This window comes from Canis lupus, chromosome 15 (assembly GCF_048164855.1).
Source record: "Canis lupus baileyi chromosome 15, mCanLup2.hap1, whole genome shotgun sequence".
Classification (NCBI taxonomy): Eukaryota; Metazoa; Chordata; class Mammalia; order Carnivora; family Canidae; genus Canis; species Canis lupus.
Genome location: NC_132852.1, coordinates 8364594 through 8389457, shown reverse-complemented (window position 1 = coordinate 8389457; position 24864 = coordinate 8364594). Strand labels below are relative to the sequence as shown.

Sequence of the window (24864 nt, the reverse complement as noted above, 5' to 3'; positions counted from 1 at the left end):
CCAACTTTTCTTAACCTATCTTTTCTTACTCTTACCCAGCACCACAAATAATTGTCCAGCTTTCCCTCTTACATATTAAAGTTGAATCAGTCTTTCACGTATTTTCCCATTAAAAATTAACTTTCTAGTATATGTATTGCCAAAGCCAGAACTAAAAATTAACTTTCTAGACTAACTTTTCAGCAAATCGATCTAAGTAACTCACCTGATAAACTGGATATTTCCCGGAAGTGGTATGAGATAAGGGGTTACTCTGTTACCTCTCCTGAGAACCGTGTGTAACTTAATGGCTTCTGGTCATATGGAAGCCAGAGATTTTTAACCTTTTACTTTTTTTTTTTTTTTTTTTTAGCAGAAACTGTTATTTGGATTTTTTTTTTTCCAAAAAGGAAGCTTAAGTGGAACTCTAATATATCAAATGGACACAAAAGGAGCTGCCCAGGTTGACATATTGGACAGCTGGAGTCTAGCCTGCCTTATCTCTGCCTTTGACCCTCCACAGTGGCTGCTGCTGAGCATTAGGAGTATGCCAGCAATATATATAGTAGTTTCGACACCACTGCCTTATACAAAAGAGATGCCAAATTCATATACTAGGTAGCTATGGGGATGTTTGAGGGTTTATCAGCCCTTCAATTCTCTCCATCTAGAGAGCTACTCCTGTGCCTCTGACAGGAAGCACCTCTAATTCCCATCTTGGACTCAACTGGCTCAGAAATATCAAGTCAATGTGACCCTTGGGAGATACCACGTTGGTTAGAACATATAAGGACTCAGGAGAGGATTATGGTTGCTGCTGTGTAAGACAGACAGTAAATTATGCATCAAGGATCCAAAGTATTCTCTAGGAGCAATGTTTAATAAACAATCCACGTGGCATGAGTCACTGGGATAATCTGGTTAAAACACAGATCTAAATTGAGACTAGGGTAGGATAATGGAATCCAAATTTCTAACCAGCTCGTAGGTGATGCTCAGGCTGTTGGTTGAAGGACCACCCTTTGAATAGTGAGTGAGGTTCTAGGACACCTCCTAGTAGTACCTTATCTAGTGGTAAGGAGTTCATTGGAACATAATTTTACCCTAAGATCCAGCAATTGCATTCCCTGGTATTTACCCAGTGGGGCTGAAAACTTAATCCCACACAAAAACCTGCACACAGATGTTTATAGTAGCTTGATTTATAATTGCCAAAATTTGGAGGCAACCAAAATGTCTTTCAGTAGGTGAATGGATAAAGTGCAGCATACCCAGACAATAGAATATTATTCAGTGCTAAAAAGAAATAAGCTATCAAACCATGAAGTCATGGAAGTAACTTAAATGCATACTACTAAGTGAAAAAAGTTAGTCATTAGTATCATATGCTTCCAACTAAATGACATTCTGGAAAAAGTAAAACTATGTAGACACTAAAAAGATGAGTGGCTGACAGAGGTTGGGAAAAGGGGAGGATGAGCAGGCAAAGCATAGAGGATTTTTAAGTCAGTGAAAATACTCTGTATGATATAATGATAAATGTATGTCATCATGCATTTGTCCAAACCCCTAAATACACAATCAAGGAGAAACCCTAATGTAAACTATGGACTTTGAGTGATTATGAAGTGTCAATGGAGATTTATACTTGGTAAAAAGTGTACCATTCTGATGACTGATATTGATAATAGGGAACTATGCATATATGGGGCAGGGGGTTTGGGGACATCCCTGTACCTTCCTCTTAATTTTATTGTAAGCCTAAAATGTTATAAAACTTAAAGTCTTTAAGAAAAGAAAGTTCTTGACAAGTGCTACCCTATATGGGCATGACACAAAAATGCTCAGAATTTGTTGCGGGTGTGAAGGTTTAAGTTATACCATCTGGTAATGAATCCTGACCAGCTGGGTTGCTACCTAAAGACAAAGCAAACATGAAATGCAGAGACAGGGAGGAAGTCACAAATGATGATCATGACTCCCCATATATTGCAGAAATGACAATCCATTATTTTTTTCTGGTTCTGTTATATGCCAATTTATTTTTTGACTGTATATTGTCCTTCTGCTATTTTATTGAAGGTGAGTCATTGGTAGGTAACTTTACAATTTAGTCCTTAGTTATAAGGTATCAAGCAGTGATGTGGCTGAAGTATAAGAACAACTGAAAGTCAAAAACCATAAAGCACTCTTAAATTCTGCAAACTGGAATTATAGATTCAATTTGACATCATCTTTAATAAAATTATACACTGGGCAACAATCATTATGAATTGTGAGGAACAACAAAGTCAGCATAATATAATTTGCTTTTATAATAAAATGAAGCACCCAGAGGGCTTGAGCAATAGAGATAAATTTAATAATTCTAGACATAGCCATTCACAATGGCCATATTTCTGCATCATATACTATAGCCTCTGTAAAATGAGAAAAAAAATGTAATAAAAACAGTTTATTTCAGAACTTTCCCAAGGGTCAGATTAGCCTCATGAAATATTGAGTGAAGCACAAGTGGATTTGTATATAATGTGGATGCTGTCTTTTTTTTTTTTTTTTGGATGCTGTCTTTTCTGTGATATCTTAACAAATGAATTTTGAATGGTGAAGCCTTAGATTAATAATTTTTTTGTTGTTATCATCAAGATTTTTAATTCATAAGAAAAAAAAAAGCTTCCTTATAAAATACCTAGACCACAGAATAAATTTAGAGGAAAAAGGCCATTAATGTTTCCTTGCATTAATTTTGAGAATACCTTTCTCAGGTTATATAAGTTATTGAATGGTGTTAAAAAGAATATCTGAGATGGTCACTACTTTTGTGTTCTCTTCTCTTTTAATCATAGAAAATGCTGTATATATATGAAGTAAGCATAAAAATATAAAGAATCTCTACCAACCATCACACAATTTCAATAATTATAAACATTCTGCCATTATGATATATCTATACTTTTGACTAATTTCCCACTCAATAATATTAACAATAATAATGGTAATGACAACTATTTTATGGGTAAAAATAATGATTATTACTATTATTATTATGGGTCTTCATTTGACGTATGTTTCATACACTAAAGGCATTGAAATATCAGTGAAAAAACTCTGACAAATGGATACAGCTATATAACCCAAACTATTCATGATATAGAACATTTCCATCTCCCAGAAATTGTCCTTGTTTCTCTTCACAATTACAATCCCTCACCCCTAAGGTCACTGTTCTGATTTCGCTCCTTAAAGTAGTTTTTCCTGTTGCAGAATTTCATATAATCATAGAATTTATTTTTTCAAAATATTTATACCAGCTTCTTTTCTTCAAAGGATGCCTGAGGCAATCATTCATGTTGTTCAGGAGTTCATTTTACTGCTAAGTAGAATTCCATTGTATGAATACACTATAATTTGTTCATTCTCCTATTTACAAATCAATTCCTAATTACTCCTTTAATTTCTTTTTGACCTATGAGTCATTCTAAAATGCATTTTTTAAATTTCTAAATATTTTGGGCTTTTCTACTTTTTAAAAATATGGATTGTTAATTATTTCTAATCTCTTTCATCATGGTCAAAGAACATATCCTACAATATTTCAATCTTTTCAAATTTGTGCATTGACACATTTCTATGGCCCAGGATATGGTCTATTTGGGTGAATGTTCCACATTCATTTGAAAAGAATGTCTATTCTGCAATTGTTGGCTATATTGTTATATATAGGCCAACATGATTCATAGCATCTTTGAGGCCAACATGATTAATGGTGTCATTCACATCTTGTACATCACTACTGATTATTTTTGTCTATGTGTTCTGTTGAAAAGGTGGTGTTGAGGTCTCCTATAATACTTGTGGCTTTGTCTATTTTTATTTTGTTCTCTCAGTTTTTCTTTCATGTATTTTGAAGCTCTGTTACTAGGATCTTACATAGTTACAATTTTTATGTTTTCCTGATGCACTAATACTTTTATCATTTTCAATTGCCCTCTTTGCATTTGGTATAATTTGCTGTCTGGAAGTTGATTTTCCCCTAACATATAAAACAGCCATTCCAGCTTTTTATTATTACAATCTGCATAGCATATCTTTTTTTTTTAATTCTAACTTTCAACCTGCTTATTTTTTTGGTAATTAATGTATATCTCTTATAGACTATATACTTGGGTCTTCCTTCATTAATTGATTTAAAAATCTTTGGCTTTTATTTATAGAATTTAGGCATTTATATTTAATGTAATTAATAAGATTTCATTTTGGTCTGCCATTTTACTATTTGTTTATATTTGTTCTTAATGGGTTTTGTTTTTTTTTTGTTTTGTTTTGTTTTGTTTTTTTTTTTTACTCCTTTGTTCCTCATTTTGTTTTTTTATTTTTTTATTTTTATTTTTCTCATTTTCTGTTTTTTTAATGGGAAATTCAAATTTTTTTTTAGAATTTTACTTTGATTCCTCTATTAGCATTTCAGTGATTTGTGCTATTTTTAAAGTGGTAAATTTAAAGTTTATAATATGCATATTTAAATGAACATAGTCTACTTAATGTTAATTCTGCACTATTTCACATAAAATAAACTTGCTACCGTATAGTTATATTTACATTTGTTCTTTGTGCTCTTATTGTTACATATGCTACAACTACTCACATTATAAATCCCTCAATATGTTACAATTATTACTTTGTTAAAGAAATTAAGAAAATAAATTATGTGTGTTTGTGTATTTATATATTTAGATTTTTAAATGCTTGACTACATATTTATATGTCCAGTGATCTTCATTCCTTCATATAGATCCAATTTTCTATCTGTTGTGTAGTTTCCTTCTAGCCTGACAGGCTTCTATCAGTATCTCTTATAGTATTGGTCTACTTCAGTTTGTTTTTCAAGAGTACATACTCCTCCATTTTCTGTCTGATTCTGGCAACTCTCTCACTGACTTCAAATAGTTGGAGGTTTTGAGGGAGTTAGGGTATGGAAGAGATCTTATAACTGTTACCTGCAACTGGCTTAGTTGGACTAAGCCATTCTAGCATCAGCAGAAGCTGAAATCCCTACTCTTTATATTTTAACACACTAAATAATAGTTCTATTTATTCACTAAAAAAACACTTATTTGGACTTTAAAATGTGCTAGGCATTAACAAAGGCAAAGCTTATTCATGGAATTCCAAGTGATTTTATACTATTAGAAGACAGAGCATGCTGGGGAGAGCATCGAGGATGAAAATAATCATGCAAACATACATGTATTTTACCTTGTAGGTTATAAAGAGCTGTTGATGGGATTTAAACAAAAGATATACATAAGCAAATAGGGGTTTTCTGAACGATCAATGGTATGGATGAAGAAATTGATAAAGCAAAGCTTATGGGTAAAAAGATGACTTGGAACCTTCATAGAATTCATGTGGATTTAAAGAAGAGAGGAAATCAGAGAAGCAGAAGGAAGAATATGAGGACTGATTCAGATATTGAGAATAAGCAGAAGTGATCTGATAGAAGGTACTGATCCCAAGTTTGGTCATTAAAAAACATTACCTTAAGTTCAGAATATATGTTTCTTCTAAGCTTTGTCTAAACTTGCTAGTGCATGTCCCTGATATATGTAACATTTCCTGTCATCTGCTGTATGCAGATGACATTAAAGAAGAAGAGACCCAAACATCTCAAGATTAGAAGCCCAATATCTCAGATGTTTTTTCCTCGAGTAGTGGTTCTTAGGATGCCCGTAAACACCAAGGGAGTTTTTTTTTTGTTTTTTTTTAAATACTTATATCTAGGTCTCACTCAGAGAGGCTGAAATCATTGTTCTGGGGGTTGGCTTGGCCACTGGAATTTTTAAAGCAGTGGTTTTCATACCTCACTAGCATTAAAATCACCTGGAGGACTTGTTAAATCAAAGATTGCTAGGCCCCACTCCCATAGCTTCTGATTTAGTAGGCTTAGAGCAGGGCCTGAGAATTTGTCTTTTGAACAACTTCTCAGGTGCTGCTGATGCTGCTGGAACCACGTTTAGAAAACCACTGTCCTAGGGAGATTTGAATGTCTCAAAATGCAGTTAAATTAAATACTATTATAGGTGTCATAACATTAGGAATAAAGATTGTTTTGATTGATATGAAAATAGAAAAAAAGAGTTTTCCACTCCATTTGTAAAATTAAGTGATATAAGCCAAAATGATAAAAAGAAAAGGTCCAATAAATATATAGAAGGATCATCTTTTCTGTCCGACATCTTAGCGAGGCTGCAGGGGTGGCTGTTGTTCTCCAAGCTTTGCTATGCCACCCAAGGATGACAAGAAGAAGAAAGATGCCAGAAAGACAGCCAAAAAGGACAAAGACCCAGTGAACAAATCTGGAGGCAAGGACAAAAAGAAGAAGTGGTCTAAAGGCAAAGTTTGGGACAAGTTTAATAATCTGGTGTTTGATAAAGCAACAGATGACAAACTCTGTAAGGAAGTTCCCAACTATTAAGCTTATAACTCCAGCTGTTGTCTCTGAGAGACCGAAGATTTGAGGTTTTCTGGACAGGGCAGCCCTTCAGGAGCTCCTCGGTAAAGGACTTATTAAACTGGTTTCAAAGCACAGAGCTCAAGTAATTTACACCAGAAACACCAAGGGTGGAGATGCCCCAGCTCCTGGTGAAGATGCATGAGCAAGATCCCACCAACTGCACTTTTTGGAAAATAAAACTTTATTAAATTAAAAAAACTAGAGAGAAGGAGCAGTTAAGGAGTAAGAAATTCAAGAGTCCATAATTAAGAAAAAGTTGATTAGCTGTTCAGGTGATGAAGAGAGAGTTGAGTAAACAATCTTTAAAAACAATGATACCAGGTATTCTTATCTTCTGCAGAGGGCAATTCAAGACAAAATTTATTTTGAGATGTTGATACATGACTTAGACCAATGTAACAAATAATTCTTCTCAAGAATGTTAATTAAACAAAGCTTACCCAGGTTGCTTCTGGACAGGGTATTTAGGTTTCTTAATTCTAGAATGATTTGAATATAGTTTGTTTTCCCAGAATGTGTGCCTGTGACACCTGAATTTTCTACCTTCATTTTTGCCCATTGCTTGCTCTTTTGTTCTATCTAAATGAATTTGGGGTTGGGAGCAAGATAATGACCTTAGAACACCCTGAACTCACCTACTCCCCAAAACATACAAAATTTTACCTATTTACAGAGCAATTCTTCTTAAATAAGAACTGAGGGCCTTCTGAACAGCTTCTGCATAACAAAAGATAGAATGGCAAAGAGAATAGCAAGAGAGACAGACACTTGGAGACTTAGAGACTCAGTAACAAAGGGAACCCCCATACCCAATGCTGCAAGCCACAGTCGGAAGGGACAGTACTGAGGGAACATATTCCTCTGTCCTTATGCACAGAAAAAAAAAGCCTCTTTAAAAGAACAAGTAGCATATAAATGAGACAGCTCTAAAACTTCACCAAATGGCAGGGATGATGTGAGAATTCTCTCCACCTGGGAGGCCTAAGAGAGGTGGTCTCAACTCCCCTTCCACCTTGAAAACACATACCAGTGCATTGTGTGGGTGTCCTAACCAGCCTGAGGCCTCAGTCAGCTCTCGCTCCTAGCCCACAGCAGCCTTAGTAGTCCCACCAAGGTGGCTAGGGGGCAGTGTGCACCTGAACACCCATTTGTGCTCACTACAGTTCCATCCTTCATCCCCGGGTGACATATCATAGGTGCAAACTACTCTAGAACACTCGAGGCCCATACTACTTTAACTTCAGTAGGCTAGCTAGGGCACTCTTAGCACAGAAGGCTCCAGGATTTGGACTTTAAACAAATCATCCTGGCTGCCTGGTTCAGATCCAGCTACTCTGACAGTGTATCCCCTGCACTGAGTTGCCTGAGGGTACCCTAGCTTCACTCAGTTCAGTTTTAGCTGTCCCATCAGGTCATCCCAGTGTGAAGAGCTCTGGGAACTTCTAGCCTGCCACCACTTTAGCTTCAGTTGTCATATGAGGGCATAGTTTGTGCAGAGAGCCCAGAACTCACACTGGCCTACATCCATTTTAGCTTTAGTTATCCTGCCAGGGTGCACTTTGTGCAGGGTATCCCAGAACACCCCAGCCTGTATCCTGCCTTAGCTCTAGCCACCCCACTAGAGCACCCTCTGCAGAGAGAGCCCAGGAACCTCCTGGCTGGCATACCACCTCATCTCATCTCCAGTTGCTCCATCAGGGCACACCCTCACTGAATGCTCCTAGGATGCCCCAAGATGCACCCACTTTAGCTTAGGCTTTCCTGTCAGGGCATCCACTGCATGGAGAGCCCAGGGACCACACCAGCCTGTGCCCACTAGAGTTTTAGTGGTCAAGGAATTTATCAACACTAAACCAGCCTTACAAGAAATTTTAAAGGGACTTTTTTAAGTAGAAAAGAAGTGGACATACGTAGATGTAAGAAAATTACTAAGAAAAAGATGTAAAATATGACAACATATATATATATACATATAATATTGTCATATTTTACATCTTTTTCTTAGTAATTTTCTTACATCATATATAAAATGTGGAGGAGGGAGTAAACAGAAATTAAAAACCTTTTTTTAAATGTGTTTGAACTTAAATGACCATCAACTTAATACAGATTTCTATATTCCTAGGATATTATCTATGAACCTCATGATAACCACAAACCCAAAATCTATGATAGATATACAGAAAAATAAAGAAAAGGAAAACTAAAATGGGTTTTTATAGAAACCCATCAAACACAAAGAAAGAGTGCAAAAGACAAAGAAAGGAACATGTAAGAACAAGAAAAACAAGCATAAATAAAGAATAAAATGGCAGCAAGTATATACCTATCAATAATTACTTTAAATGTAAATGGCCTAAATAATCTAATCAAAAGACATAGGGAATGCATAAAAAAAAAAGACACATTTATATGCTGCCTGAAAATGAAGGCATGGAAAAATATTAACTATGAAAATGAAAGAAAATAAAAAGCTGAGGTAGCAATACTTATGCCAGACAGAACAGACTTTCAACAAAATTGATAAACCCTTTTCCAGCCTCTCATCAACAAAAAGACAGAAAGGGCTCAAGTAAATAAAATCTGAAACAAAAGAGAAATAACAGACACCACAGAAATACAAAGGATTATAAGAGAATACTACAAAAAATTATATGCTAAAAAGTTGGATAACCTAGAAGAAATAGATAAATTCTTAGAAACATACAGTCTTCCAAAACTGAATCAGGAGGAAACAAAAAATCTGAACAGACTAGTTACTGGTAACAAATTGAATCAGTAATTAAAAATTACTAAAAAGCAGAAGTCCAGAACCATATGGATTTACAAATGAATTCTACCATATTTAAAGAAGCATTAATACCTGGTCTCCTAAAACTATTACAAAATATAAATAAATATAAATAAATAAAAGAGAAAGGAAAGTTTCCAAGTTCATTATACAAAGCTGAAATTACCCTGATATCAAAACCAGACAAAGACGTCACAAGGAAAAAAGAAAACCACAGGCCAAAATCCCTAAGGAATACAGATGCAAAAATCCTCACAAAATATTAGCAAACTGAATTCAACTATACATTGAAAAGATCAGCCACCATGATCAAATGGGATTTATTCTGGATATGTGAGGATGCCTCACTATTTGCATATCAATCAACATGATAAATGAACAAAAGGAGGATAAAAACCATATGATCATCTCAACAGATGCAGAGAAAGCATTTGAAAAAACTCAACATCTGTTCCTGGTAAAAGCTCTCAACAAAGTGGGCTTAGAGGAAATGTATCTCAACATAGGAAAGACCATACATGAAAAACCCACAGCTAACATTATACTCAATGGTTTAAAACTGAGAGCTTTCTCTTTAAGATGAAAGACAAGATAAGGATGTCCACTCTTGCCACTTTTATTCAACACAGTACCAGAAGTCCTAGCCACAGTATTCAGACAAGACTAAGAAATTAGAGGCATCCATATTGGTAAAGAATCTAAACTGTCACTATTTGCAGATGATACTATATTATGTATAGAAAGTCTTACAATACCAAAAAACTATTAGAAATGATAAATGAGGGGATCCCTGGGTGGCTCAGCAGTTTAGCACCTGCCTTTGGCCCAGGGCATGATCCTGGAGTCCCAGGATCAAGTTCCATGTCAGGTTCCCGGCATGGAGCCTGCTTCTCCCTCCTCCTGTGTCTCTGCCCCTCTCTCTCTCTCTCTCTCTCTCTCTGTCTATGTCTATCATAAATAAATAAATAAATCTTTAAAAAAAATGTGACTTGTTTTAAAAAAAAGAAATGATAAATGAATTCAGGAAACTGCAGGATAGAAAATTAATAACCATACACTGGTTGTGTTTCTATACACTAATAACACAGAAGCAGAGAAATTATGAAAACAATTTCATTTCCAGTTGCACATAAAGAATAAAATATCTGGGATGCCTGGGTGACTCAGTAGTTGAGCATCTGCCTTTGGCTCAGGACATGATCCCAGAGCTCCAGGATTGAGTCCCACACTGGGCTTCCTGCATGGAGACTTCTTCTATGTCTTTGCCTATGTCTTTGCCTCTCTTTCTGTGTCTCTCATGAATAAATAAATAAAATCTTTAAAAAAATATATCTAAGAATAAGCTTAACCAAGGAGATAAAATACTTGTACTCTGAAAACTGTGAAACACTGAGGAAAGAAAGTGACACAAACAAACAGAAATATATACTATGCTCATGAGTTAGAAGAATTAATATTGTTAAAATGTTCACACTAACAAAAGCAGCCTACAGATTCAATGAAATCCTATCAAAATACCAGCACCAATTTTCATAGAACCAGAAAAATAATACTAAAATTGGTATGGAAGCACAAAGATCTCAAATAGCCAAAGCAATCTAGAGAAAGAAAAAGCTGGAGGAATCACATTCCAGATTTCAAGATACACTACAAAGCTTTAGTAATCAAAACAGTATAGTACTAGCACAAAAACAGGCACACAGATCAACAGAACAGAGAGTCCAGAAATAAATCCATGCTTATATTGTCAATTAATTTATGCCCAAGGAGGCAAGAACATACACTAAGGAAAAAATAGTGTCTTCAGTAAATTGTGCTGGCAAAAGTGGACAGCTACGTGTAAAGGAATCAAAATGGACTATTTTCTAACATTACACAAAAAAACCTCAAAATGGATTAGAAACCTAAATGTGAGACCTGAAACCACAAAAATCCTACAAGAGAATATAGGCAGTAATTTCTCTGATCCTGGCCATAGCAACATTTTTCTAAATATATCTCCTAAGGCAAGGGAAACAAAAGCAACAATAAAATATTGAGACTACACCAAAATAAAAAGCTTTTGCACAGTGAAGGAAACCAACATCAAAACAAAAAAGCAAACTACTGAATGGGTAGATTTTTGATGTTTGATATTTTTTATATCTTTGATATTTCAAAGATATCCAAAAATGACATATATAATAAGGGGTTAATATACAAAATATATAAAGAACTTCTACAACACAACATCAAAACAACAACAACCAATCTGATTAAAAATGGCTTGAATAGACATTTTTCCAAAGAAGACATACAGAGGGTCATCATCCACATCAAAGGATGCTCATCACTCATCATCAGGAAAATGCAAATCAAAAACACAATCAGATATCACCTTATAATTGTCAGATTGACTAAAAAAAAAAATAAAAAAATAACAAGTGTGTGTGAGGATGTGGAGAAAAGGAACCCTCATGTACTGTTGGTGGGAATGTAAATGGGTAGAGCCACTGTGGAAAACAGTATGGAGGTTCCTCAAAAACTTAAAAATTGGAATACTACATGATCCAATAATTCTACTAGTAGGAATCTACCCAAGGAAAATGAAAACACTAATTCAAAAAGGTACATGTGGCCCTATGTTTACTGCAGTATTATTTACAATACCTAAGATTCAGAAACAACCTAAATTCTCATCAACAAGTGAATAAGGAAGAAGTGGTATATATTATATAAATGTAATACATACAATATAATATATATATAAGGTACTTAATATACATATAATGTAACATTACCCAGCCATACACAGGAATGAGATTGTGCCATTTGTGACAACATGGACAGACCTAGAGGGTATTATGCTAAGTCAGACTACAAAAGGCAAATACCATATGATTTCACCCACATGTGAAATCTAAAAAACAAAACAATTGAGGAAACAATGAAAAGCAGGATCAGACCTATAAATACAAAGAAGAAACTGATGGCTGCCAGAAAGGAAGGATGTGAGGGGATGGGCAAAATGGGTGCAGGGGGTCAGGAGATACAGGCTTCTCGTTATAGAATAAAGAAGTCACCAGAGTAAAAGTCACATCATAGGGAATATAGTCAAGGATATTGCAATAGCGTCGTATGGTGACATATTAGCCACACTTGTGGTGAGCTCAGCATAATGTACGGAGAAGCTGAATCACTAGGTTGTACACCTGAAACTAATTTGACTTTGTGTGTCAACCACACTCAAACAAAAAACAAATTTAACTTTTTAGTATTAAAAGTAAATGAATTTAGGAGCTCGGGTTATATAGAGAAAAGGAGTAAGAAGGTGTACGCTGAAAAAACTAATTCAAAATTATAAAATTCCTGCTACTTTTTTCTACCGATCAATAATTTTAAAGGAATTTTTATTTAACAGCATGGCTTTTGTTTGGTTTATAGACACGCAGAATTAGTAGTGCCTTCTTAGGTACAGCTGTCATTTTCAAACATGAGAGATTGTGAATGTCTCTCAAAATAAGTATTATTTTAGTAAACAATAGATGACAGTCAAAAATACATGAGAAACTATAATTTTTCGTGTGTGCTGTCAACTCCCAAAGACTCCTGCAACAGAAATAGCATGTTATCTATAGCTTTTTTGTGTGGTGTTCTTTCAGAAAAGAGGCATTTCCTGTTATTATCTTTGGCAGCTTATCTGCATCCTAAAACATACAAAGTATAGGTGAAATCGTTCTAATTTTGAAAAACGTATATATCTGCATGCATGCCATTTTGTTATGATGAAATTGCTCTAAACACCTTATTGTTTTCTTTACAACTAAAATCTCAAAATAAAACTGTTTTTCAAAGAATGGATAGGTAAGTGTATCCTGACCTGAACTTAAGATTGTATTTCAACACAAATAACCATTTGACCAGCTACAAATAGTGATCACTGACAAAGTAATCTGCTGAGCCCTACACGACATTTTTTTCATACACTATTCTCACCTGCTTAGTCATTCTTCATACTACTGTCCTGAGCTTATTTTCTTATTAACTGATTTTAATTTATCTACTGTTTTTATGTTATAAAGTGACATAAATTCTGTTGTGAAAAAGTGAGAAAATAGATAATGGGTGGACAGATGGATGTCTGTCCAGGTAAAGGTCATACATGCGGATAGGTAAGAGATGGTGAGTCAAACAGGAGAGAAGAACGGTTGGAAGCAAGGGAAGGCAGAAAGAGGTGGAGAAGGAAAGAGGGAGGAAAGAGAAAGGATGGAAGGAAAGAAAAAAATTTCCATCAATCACTTTGGGCAATAAAATCCTTGGCTCGGATTCCAGAAATGCCATTTAAAAGACTAATGAGTCACGTTTCTAATACGTTAGTTTATTGTTGCAACAAAAAAATAGGCAGGAACCGAAAGTACTGCTGTACACGCTTATCCTCAGTTTTCAACGTATCCAAAATTGCATATATTTTCCCTACTTCCCTATTTTTTCAAATGGTTCTTCTGTCCTGACTACACCATATGAGGTGGTTAGAATAATGAGAAACGACAGTCATATGAATTTTGAAGAACAGTGTAAACTCAAGCAAATTAACGTTTCTCATTCAGTTTCCTCGCTGAATGGTTAGGATAAAATGAGTTGATATTTGTGAAAACTCTTATTATCCTGCCTTTCACACGGTAAGTGTTCAGCAAATAAAAGAATCTTTACTTACTCTTTACAGTCATCGCCATGTTGGTTTTATTTTAAAGATTTTATTTGAGAGAAGGAGAGAGAGAAAGAGAGTGCGCACACAAGTGGGAGGGAGGAAAAGGCTCCTAGCTGAGCAGGGAGCCTGACACAAGGACCTGACACAGGACCCTGGGATCATAACCTGAGCCGAAGGCAGACACTTAACCAACTGAGCCACCCAGGCGTCCTGAACATATTATTTTTTAAGTTCAAAATGACATAATCTAGTTCCTTACCATCAGTCACCTACATCATTGGAAAAGTTTTTTATCCTGTTTCTCTACCTTCAATCTCATTTTCTCCCTCTCAACGCACCTTTATTCTAGCTGAATAATGATAAAAATTCATTCTCCCCAACACTACTCTCATGGCGTCAAACATCTCTGTTTAAAGCCTGTCAGTGGGTGGTCACTGCAATCAGATTAATAGCCAAATTTACATTGAATCTCAAATATATTTTCAGTTTCAGCTAACTCTAATCTGCCCTCCCCATTCTGCAATTCCATCTTACTTTTCTTCTATACACATCTCCATGTAGCCACCCCTGAACTCTTTCTTCTCCTTCCTATCCACATCTTCTAAAAGCATTTCCTATACTTGTGTCTATTTCCTTGTTTCCCCTTCTCTTCTCAGCCTATTGAAATACGACTTATGCTTCCAACACTATACCAAAATATTTTAATGAGGTCAGCAGTGTTCCAGTGAGTGTTCCTCAGAGCTCATTTTATTTACTTTCTTGGCAGGATTTGACACTGCTAGTAGATACCTCTATTGCAATATACTCTCCTCTCTTGACTTGACAATCCAGTTTCCTAGCTTCCTTTCTAATTTGTAGACCACTCCTCAAGTTCCTTACACCTAGTCCTATTCAGCATTCATATCTTGCTGAATAATACCATCATCAACCCAATGGTGAATGCCAAAATCTGAGATTTAGCCCCAAAACTTTCATTTTGTTCACCCAATGCTCAGTAAAACAGAAACTCTTGAATAAAACTCTTTTGAGTTGATCCACCTATTTCTGCTTCTAATGCTACTATCTTAGTTAAACTTATGGTCTTCTCTCTTTTTTTTAAAGATTTTATTTATTCATGAGAGACAGAGAGAGGCAGAGACAGGCAGAGGGAGAAGCAGGCTCCCTGTGGAGAGCCCGATGTGGGACTTGATCCCAGGACCCAGGATCATGACCTGAACCAAAGGGAGATGCTCAACCACTGAGCCACCCAGGCATCCCACTGATGGTCTTCTCTTGACTGAACTGTTATAATCCTACAGCCTCTTATTTGTTCATAAACTCTCCCATTCCATTTTCAGCACTGTAGTAAGGATATTAATTTAAAAGTCCATGAAGCCCAATATGGCATTATGTGATCTGGGTGGGGAAAGTCATAAGCCATCAGCTGGAAAGTAATGAATCCATGCAGTTCAAGAAACTACAGGTATAACACCCCCACTGATACAAGGGGTTTCAAAAGAACCACAATATCCAAAAAGGTTCTCTCTTTGTAATGTACAGCACAGGGAACATAGTCAATAGTAATATAATGTCTTCGTATGGTGACAGATGGTAACTAAACTTATCATGGGGACCATTTCAGATTGCATAAAAATATTTAATTGCTACGATGTACCCTTGAGCTAGAATATTGTATGTCAATTACACTTCAATAAAAATTGCAACATAAATAGGTACCCCTAAAAAATGACAAAAAGTTCCTCAACAACCAGAGACAGTTGGCTCTTAACATTCTCCAAGCGCAGAAAATCCTGAAAGTTGACCATCAGGACAGTAAGTCAAAAAACAATTTTTTTCATTCTATCTCCTTATCCTTTTACTTTCAGCTTTTCCTCTGTACTTCAAAGTATCAAAACTGCATCTAGCAAGAAGGATTAAAGGAATAACAAATGTAAAAGCAACTATAACCCCCTAACCCCCAGCCCAATATTGGCAGTAAGACTTTGACAAGACTAGTATGGAGTGCTGCAATTTTTAATAAAGACAGGGGTTCTCTGAATTGAAATAATAAATTACAGCATTCAGACTGTTTCTATTTATCACCTCATATAGATTCATATCATGTAAGAAAAATATATAGAGTTTTATATAGAGAGAGTTTTATATATATAGTTATATCTGCCATTTTTTAAGTAGATTGATGTATGTACCAGGAAAATCTAGGTTTACAACCATTGTTACAGTGTCATTGTTATTCAAACTAGTTTTACTCTCAAAAGAGTCTTATTTTGGGGATAATATATTACACGGCACACATAACTGAGATTGCAGATAGAAGGAAGAAAAGCTGATACAAGTGTAAGAGAGATGGGCAAACCCAGCTCGAGGTACAGTGTCCCTCTCTCAATAACCCAGAACATGTAGGCAGAAAGTCAGAAGGGATATAGGAGAATTGAAGAACACTATCAATCGGCCTGACCTAATTGACATTTATAGGAAATCCCACCCTGCGAACAAAAGAATATGCATTCTTTTCAAGTGCACGTGGAACATTTAGCAAGGTAGATCATATTCCAAGCATGAAAACAAGGCTTAATAAGTTTTAAAAGATTCAAATCATACCAACTACATTCTCTGATCACAACATAAATTAGGGATAACAGAAAAATCTCTGGAATATCTGCAAGTGTTTGGAACTTATATGACACAATTATAAATAACCTATAAGTCAAAGAAGAAATCAAAAGGCAAATCAGAAGATGCTTTTCCCTGAATGGAAATAAAAGTACATGTATCAAAATTTGTGGTATGCTGCTAAAGAAGTACTCAGAAATTTGTAGCACGAAAACTATACCATGAAAGGCAAAATGTCTCAAATCAATGGCATCTTCTATCTTAGGAACTTTTAAAAAATACACTAAACCCAGTCTAAACATAAGAAAATAATAAGGAGTAGAATCAATGAAATAGAAAACAAAGATTGAGAGAACTCCATGAAATAAAAAGTTGGTTCTTTGAAGAGATCAATGAAATTGATTAGCCTCTAGGCAGAGTGATCAGGAAAGAGAGGAAAACAGAGAGGAAGGATATAAGCCACTAATACTGAGAACAAGAGAGGTAACATCATGACCGACTCTACACAAACTCAAAGGAATGAGGAAATGTGAAAAATTTCATGCCAATGAATGTGACACAAACTCAAAGGAATGAGGAAATGCGAAAAATTTTCATGCCAATGAATGTGACAACTTAAAATGAAAGAAATCCTTGAAAGGTAAAACTACCAAAGTTCATCCAAGAATAAGCCAATAATCTAAATAGACCTATATACCTCTTGAAATTGAATTCACAGTTAAAAATCTGACCACAAAGAACACTCAAGGTCCAGATGGCTTCAACTGTGAATTCTACCAAACATTTAAAAAAGAAATAATACCTTTGCTCATTTGTTTTGTTTCTCAAGTTCCACATATATATTGTACACCTGAAACTAATATAACATTCTCAGTTAACTATACTGGAATTAAAATTCTAAACTTAATACAAAGTAAATAAATAAAAAGAAAAAATACCAAGTCTATGCAAACTCTTGGAATTATTCCAGCAAAAAATGTTGGTTTAATATTTGAAAATCATTCAGTATAATTCACCATATTAAAAAGCTAGAAACGAAAAAACATGATCAAGCTAGAAATGAAAAAACATGATCATCTCATGAAAGCTTTTGTCCTTTTGCCACATAAAGTTCTTTACAACAATGTTCATATAAACTTTGCTTGTAATAGCCAAAAAGCGGAACAATGTAAATGTTCATCAAGAGATGAACAGATAAACAAATTATGATATATCTATACAGTGGATACTAATCAGCAACAAAAAGGAGTGAACTTGTCATGCTGTCAATACATGGATGAATTTTAAAATAATTATTCTGGATAAAAGAGATCAGACCCCAAAAGAGTATATACTATATGGTTTCAGTTATATGAAATTATAGAAAATGTAAACTTATCTGTATGATAGGAAAAAGTTCACTGGTTACCCGGGCACAAAAGAGCAGAAGGGAGTGACGTGAGAAAACCTCTGAGAATGATAAATATATTCACAATCTTGATCGTGGTGATTATTTCATGGATGTGTAAATATGTCAAAATTTGTCAAATTGCATATTTTAGGTATAAGCAGTTTATTGTACGTCAGTTATATTTTTTTAAGATTTTATTTATTTACTCATGAAAGATACACAGAGAGGCAGAGACATAGATAGAGAGAGAAGTAGGATCCTCACAGGAAGCCCAACGTAGGACTCGATCCCAGGACCCCAGGATCATGCCCTGAGCCGAAAGGAGATGCTCACAGGCTGAGCCACCCAGGCGTCCCTCAGATATACCTTTTGAAAGCAGTTACCATAATAAATGAATAAAGGTCTTATCTCAAATTCCTTGCTCACTTTTAATTAAATTCAATAAACTCTTGTGCTTGATGCTACAATAAAGACACTGATGAGTGAAATCCAATCCTTACGCAGAGAAGCTGGCTAGTGTTAAACACGTGGCTAACACAGTGGTAAATATGATTTTTATCAGATTGTGATTTGGAGAAGGTTGGAGAGGAAGAATGGGAAGGAGGAAGAGAGGAGAAGGAAAGGAGAATGAGCCGAAGAAACATCTGTGCTTTGGTCAACCTGAGAAATAAGAGATTAGCTCATTGTCCAAGCATATACTAAGTATTTAGAAGATTCCAGGCACCATGCTTGTCACTGAGAAAATACCTTTAATAAGTAAGCATATGATGAGACAAAAAACGTTTAGATCATGAAATATACAAAAATAATGAAGCACAAGGTAGGAAAGAATTCATTCCGATGGATTAGAAAGGAATGTTTGACCATGATGATAAGGAAATAAACAAAAACAAAAATATTTCAATGAACATCAAGACTGGAAAGAATTGCTTCTCCTACCAAAACAGTATTAAAAATGTGCATTGGTAGATAGTTTATTTGGTGTGACTGAGGAACAAAAACCCCCCTAGTGGGGTTGGCAAATAGGACACATAGTAGAAAAGTAATGGGGAATTAAGCTAGAAAGGTGGGGCTGTCACAATATTGTGAAAGAAACTGCATCCCATGGTAAGCACTTTGGAATCAATTCTGTATGCAAATGAATATTTAAAAACAACAGCATGACCACCAATTGTTGTAATCAGTTGAAATGGCTTACTAGTAATTTGTTAACTATAACAATTCTACCACTCATATTTATAAATAATGCAGTTTTAAAAAGTCGATCAAGATTTTTCCCTCTAAAAATATCATACTCAGTAACTGGCTTTCCAATATTCTTTTTTTAAAATATTTTATTTTTAAGAATTTACACCCAACGTGGGGCTTGAACTCAAAACCCCAAGACCAAAAATTGCATGCTTTACCGCCTGAGCCAGCCAGGTGGGCCTCCAATATTCTTTCTTGAATATGAGGGTTAGATGTGCAATCACAATTGGTTAAGGGGTAGAATTTAAATAATCCTTGAAATAATCACAGGAAAGTGTGAAAAAAAGTGAATTATGAAACATATATATTATGGCAGAAAAAATACATATGTTTATAAACACAGGGAGAAAGAAGAATCATTGATATGAACAATGGGGGGCAAGTTCAAAATAAGGGGGGAATTTTAGGAAAGGATAAACACATGGAGTGGAAAACAATAAAAGTTAACACAGAAAAATAAAGGTAGAATCTCAACATGTATACAAGACATTCTAGAAAAATATAGAGGAAAAAAACAGCTTGTATAAATTACTTAAAGACGTATGACCCATTATTTTGCAGAAATCACACCCACACACACACACAAATACAAACTCGGATTGAAAAAAAAAAACAAGGGTGCCAAAGAAGTTATAAATAAATAATTGTGGATATTTACAGGAACATTGAATAATAGCAAAGACAAAGGAGGCATTCCAAAATTTCCTAACAAGAAATGGCAGATCATGTAACAAGGAAAAGCATCACAGCAATATTCAAAAGGAGGCAGTAAGTAGGGGGCAGCAAGTGCTTCATCTCCTGGTCTGGAGCCACCTGCTTTGAATCCAGGGTCTGTCAAAAACTAGCTCTAACATTAAACAGGATATTCAGCTTCTCCATAGCTCAGTTTCCTCATTTATACGATACACATCATAATAATTTCCATGTCCTAAGATTGTTGGGAGCACTAAATACGATACTATATGTAAAGCCCATGAAAACACAAACACATAATAGACATTATATGGCTATAAACTATTATTGTTTTCAGATTTCTTGGTAGAAGTAGTTGATGGAGGAATGCAAGGAAATAACATTTTTTAAGTGCTCAAGAAAGTATGAGAACTTTATATCCACCTGAACAATTATTTAATTCTAAGGGTAAACAAATAGGAAAAATATAATAAATATAAGGAAGGAATAAAGAGTAATATACCAATGTATTAATAGCATACGATTAAAGGTTAATTCATAATCATTAGTCACTCTTTATCCAAAATTTATTCAGAGTATCATGTGCCAAGTATTATTTTAATTTTTTTTACCTATATTAACTAATTTTAATATTCACATAAACCCCATGTGGTGAAGAGAGGTTCACCAAAGGTCACTCAGGGTAGGTCTGATAGGCAATCAAGAGTATCTCCATACTAAGCCTTCTTTGTAAGGTCTGTAAATGTGAGACAGATCTTAAATACAAACCATCTGTTCCTTGTTCCCTTTCTGAGTCTTTCCTCCATGAAAGCTTGTTTACAGACGTTATCTCTAAGAAATGGTCCTTGAGTGTGGTTTCAGGGAGGCAGAAACCTTTCTTTCTAAGGAGTTTGGATTTTGGTTACCTGTCCTGTTGTGTTCTCTTCCACATAAAAAGCCAATTTGTGGTTGAGTCCAATTATGGATGAAACCAAGTATTTCATAACAAACGACTGGCACTAGCCAGTTGGCACTCATATGCAAATGTGTGCAAAACACAGAGCTCTATTGTTTTTTCTGGATAAATCATGCACACATTTCTCCCAGTTTTTGAGTCATAGCAAGGAATGACTAAGGGCAGAGAAAGCAATATTAGAGACCTTGACTTTTCACTGGTTAAGAAGTCACAGTCGTTGGTTACCTATCCAGCACCTTAAGCCTACAATCATAAAGGAAAATTGCTAAGAGGGAAAAGAAAACAAGCATACGGATTCCAGCATGGTCCCAGTCATCTAAATTGAGTTCTGTAGGTCTCTGCTGGAGGCTGGCCATGTCCTGTGGTTGCCATCTTGCTGTGTTGGCACAAAGCTCTGTAGTGGAAGTTCTGTCCACCAACAGACCAACTGCTTCTAAAGAATTCTTAAAAATTTCTAATTTCAAATTTCCTAAAGGAAAATCAATCCTGTTGTCAGTGGGTTGTGTTTTTTGTTTGTTTGTTTGTTTTAGTTGGGATATAAGAATCTAAATATTGACTTTCTTGAGTTTAAGCGCTGATCTAGTGTCAAAAATTACTAGAGAGTTCCTATCCATTGTGGGTCCTTGGCATTTTTTATGGTGTCTTTTCCAGCTGACAGTCTGAGGTTTTTAGGTCACACAGAGGCCACTTGGGAGAAGATGAAGGAAATGCAACTCATTCCTGTTAGTACTAAGACTGATTAGACTGCCTGAGTCTCTTAAAGTGTTTTGTCACATCTGTCCAAAGTAGAGTCCAGAATTGGGGTAGAAATATGCACCCTGAAAGGGAGACCTCTTATGGGTTCTTAGGGTAAGAATCAATGAGTGCTCATTTGAGTTTAAAAATGCTACTCACCTTCTCTGTTTTTCATGAGGTTTGAGAATATCATGAACAATGCAATTTCGTAGTAAACATCAAGGCTTTGTAAAGTTCTCTAGCGACTATCCCAGTACATTAAGTGCCTCTGTTACTGGAGAAATAGGCTGGAATTCTCCAGATCGAAAACACAAGGTCAAATAATATTTTTGCTACTATACGAACTACACCTTTCCAGCAAACAAAAGTTTTCATTTCACCTTGAAAATTAGCAAATATTAACTGGGACACTCAAACTCCATCACAAGGTGTAATTGTATGAATCCACCTGTATGTATTCAAGGGTACCCTAAAATTTGGGTTCTTCCACGTTCCATCTTTATAGTTACACCACGATTAATCTGATACAGATGAGACATGCAACCAGACATGCTCAGCAACTGTAATAAAATTTTCTCACCAATGCTCATAAAAGTATAGTGATCAATTTGTTTTCCTTTGGAGTGAAAGTAATTTCCTGTTAAATGTTTGCAAGTTTCCATTTGAAGGCTTTTGGTGATGCCAAGCAGCCAAGGTGATAGAGATGACCCCCATGTTTATTTTCCCCCCAAAAATTCTTCATACTCTAAAACAGCTGTTGTGCCACAAAAAAATATTCCTCAGTAAGAGTCATTGGGAGTTCAAGGGCAAATGAGAAGTTGAGTGTTTGACCATCCTTTGTGGCAGCTTCACTGATTTGCTATTTCCTTTCTTCCCTTTAGTTTTACTCACAAGGGTTTAGAAGTCTAGCAACAGGACTATTTTCCATTCCAGTTTCTGCTTGCATACTAAATCCCCTATTTCTGACTTAAGGCCATTCAGTGAGGAATGAGCCGTGGTCATATCTGCTCCAAGAGCTACACCTAAATGTTTTCCAGAGAGGTTAAAGAGCCTATTCCCAAAGTCTCCAATGTATTCATCTATTTATTTGTTTGTGGGCATGGTCTCCAAAATTTTTGTCTAATATTTATAGTTTTTCTAAGTTCCTCTAGTTTTATTATGGAATTTGGGGTGTATTCAATCAGAATATTCACAGTATCTTTCAGTACCCACCGAATTTTATTACATATGAGGTTCCTAATAACATATAAATCAATTGATACAGGTCTGGGAACCCTGAATTGAATGTTCTAAGGACCACTGCAAATTGCTCTGTAAATTTCCGCCTACCCTGCATAGGCTTTGGAAAGCCTTTGAAAATCGCTCTCAGCTCAAACCACAATCAGGGCTTAAGTTCGACCATAAGGGGCTTGTTCTGATCTGCTTAACTTTTAAGAGACAATTGAGCTTTCAGAGTGGCTGGCTGGCCAGCTGGAAAAGAGAGCTAGTCAGAGTGTTGGAGGCAGGGGATAATGGAGGGTTATAGGATAGAAGAAGAGTAAGATCAAAACTTTTAGGTTCAAGCTGTGGTTTGAGCAGATCTAAAAGAGAGATAGCCTTTCACATTTTTTCATTTGTTTCCTTCACAGAATTTAGAGAGGCAACTGGGGAATCTGGATTTCTCTAGCAAGCTTTTGCATACCAATAAAATATTACGAGTCATTAAATGTTTGCAGTTTTACTCCCTTCCCATTCTACGTTAAACTAGTGTTGGTAAAATTATGCCATTTAGGAGGCGACTCGCAAGTATTGGTTACAGTGTAAATATATGCGAGAGGCCTTCAGGAGACACACACTTGAGGTTAGGCTGAAACAAATGTGACAGTCAGGCAATGGTCAGTCACATCAGTGCTTTGTTGGCTTTATTATGTCCTGGGCACCCCAACCTAATGACTTAGGCAGCCTCCAATGGCCAACCTGGAAGATCTTGGAAGACCTATCATTGAGACATGAACTTCCCACTAACCATTAGCGACAGAAGATACTGAAAAGAGTAGCTACAAACAAGCCATGTTGCTAGGAATGAGGCAGCTTTCTTCCTGGGGTACACAGCTACAAATCTTTTTTTTTTTTTTTAATTTTTATTTATTTATGATAGTCACAGAGAGAGAGAGAGTCAGAGACACAGGCAGAGGAAGAAGCAGGCTCCATGCACCGGGAGCCCGATGTGGGATTCGATCCCGGGTCTCCAGGATCGTGCCCTGGGCCAAAGGCAGGCGCCAAACCGCTGCGCCACCCAGGGATCCCCACAGCTACAAATCTGATCAAATAAGCCAAGAATTCCTGAAAGGCAATCTTCCAGGACCAAATACACTCAGCATTTGATAGTGTGATGAAGAGAAACTGGGACTGAGATCTCATGAGAGACTTACCTCATCATTGCAGGCCACGGTGGCTCCCCATTTCTGAATTGAGGGTCTCAGGCTTTGGCACAAAGGGGATCTTCAATAGGGTCTCGGTGGGACTTCCAGGTTATTGAACTCCCCCAAATATCACCAGATAACCCTTTAATGAACAAAAGTTACACTTAGTAGAACTTATGGCAATAAGGGGGAACACCACTGTGACAGTTTTAGCAACGTCTCAGAAGGGGTAAGTCAGAAGTGGAATAATTGTAGGACTCTGGGGGCTAGACTCAAGTAGGTTAAGGTGGGCCTTTCAAAGTGGAGAGCTGGATAGGATTGGACAAAAATTGTGATGTCATAGTTTAGGATTGGTTGACACATGTAGGTGAGGGTCTTGACCATGCTGTTATTGATAAAAAGGCTTTTTGCCAGAGTGAGGTTATTGTCTTGAATATATCGATTTGTTGGCATTTCCTGAAGTAAACAGTGGATTTGATTACTGGTTTGCAGTATCTTTCCTAGGCTAAAGTTCCCTAGAAGAAATAACTAAATCACTTTGATATAAGTGGGTTTATGGTTTCCTACAACTCATGTTCACAGATGGTCTCAATTCTCAAAGACTCTGATTTTGATACCAATAAAGTAGAATTTAGAATAAAAACATCAGATGTCACAAAAATGGGCATACACCACTAAAGGAAAAATTCGATCAAGAAAAAATTATGAACATCTCATTTTAAAATTCATTCAAGACAAATATTACAATAAGCTCAAACTTAACATCCAACAAAAAGAGCACACATAGAATTGGTTCCAAAACTCAACCATGTACAAAGTCACCAAGAAAGCCTCAGTGCAGCTGTAAACTCAACATC

General features: G+C 35.9%; 1 long non-coding RNA gene and 1 pseudogene across 1 annotated transcript in view; one reads left to right on the top strand and one right to left on the bottom strand.

Moving 5' to 3' along the window:
• LOC140604618 (uncharacterized) overlaps window positions 1-24864 on the bottom strand; it is a 308727-nt gene that overhangs the window by 282020 nt on the left and 1843 nt on the right. The window contains exon 3 of the long non-coding RNA XR_012007437.1: window positions 24017-24149. This is a non-coding gene — a long non-coding RNA (uncharacterized lncRNA). The remainder of the gene's footprint in view (window positions 1-24016; window positions 24150-24864) is intronic.
• Window positions 6260-6662, top strand: LOC140605455 (small ribosomal subunit protein eS25 pseudogene; annotated as a pseudogene).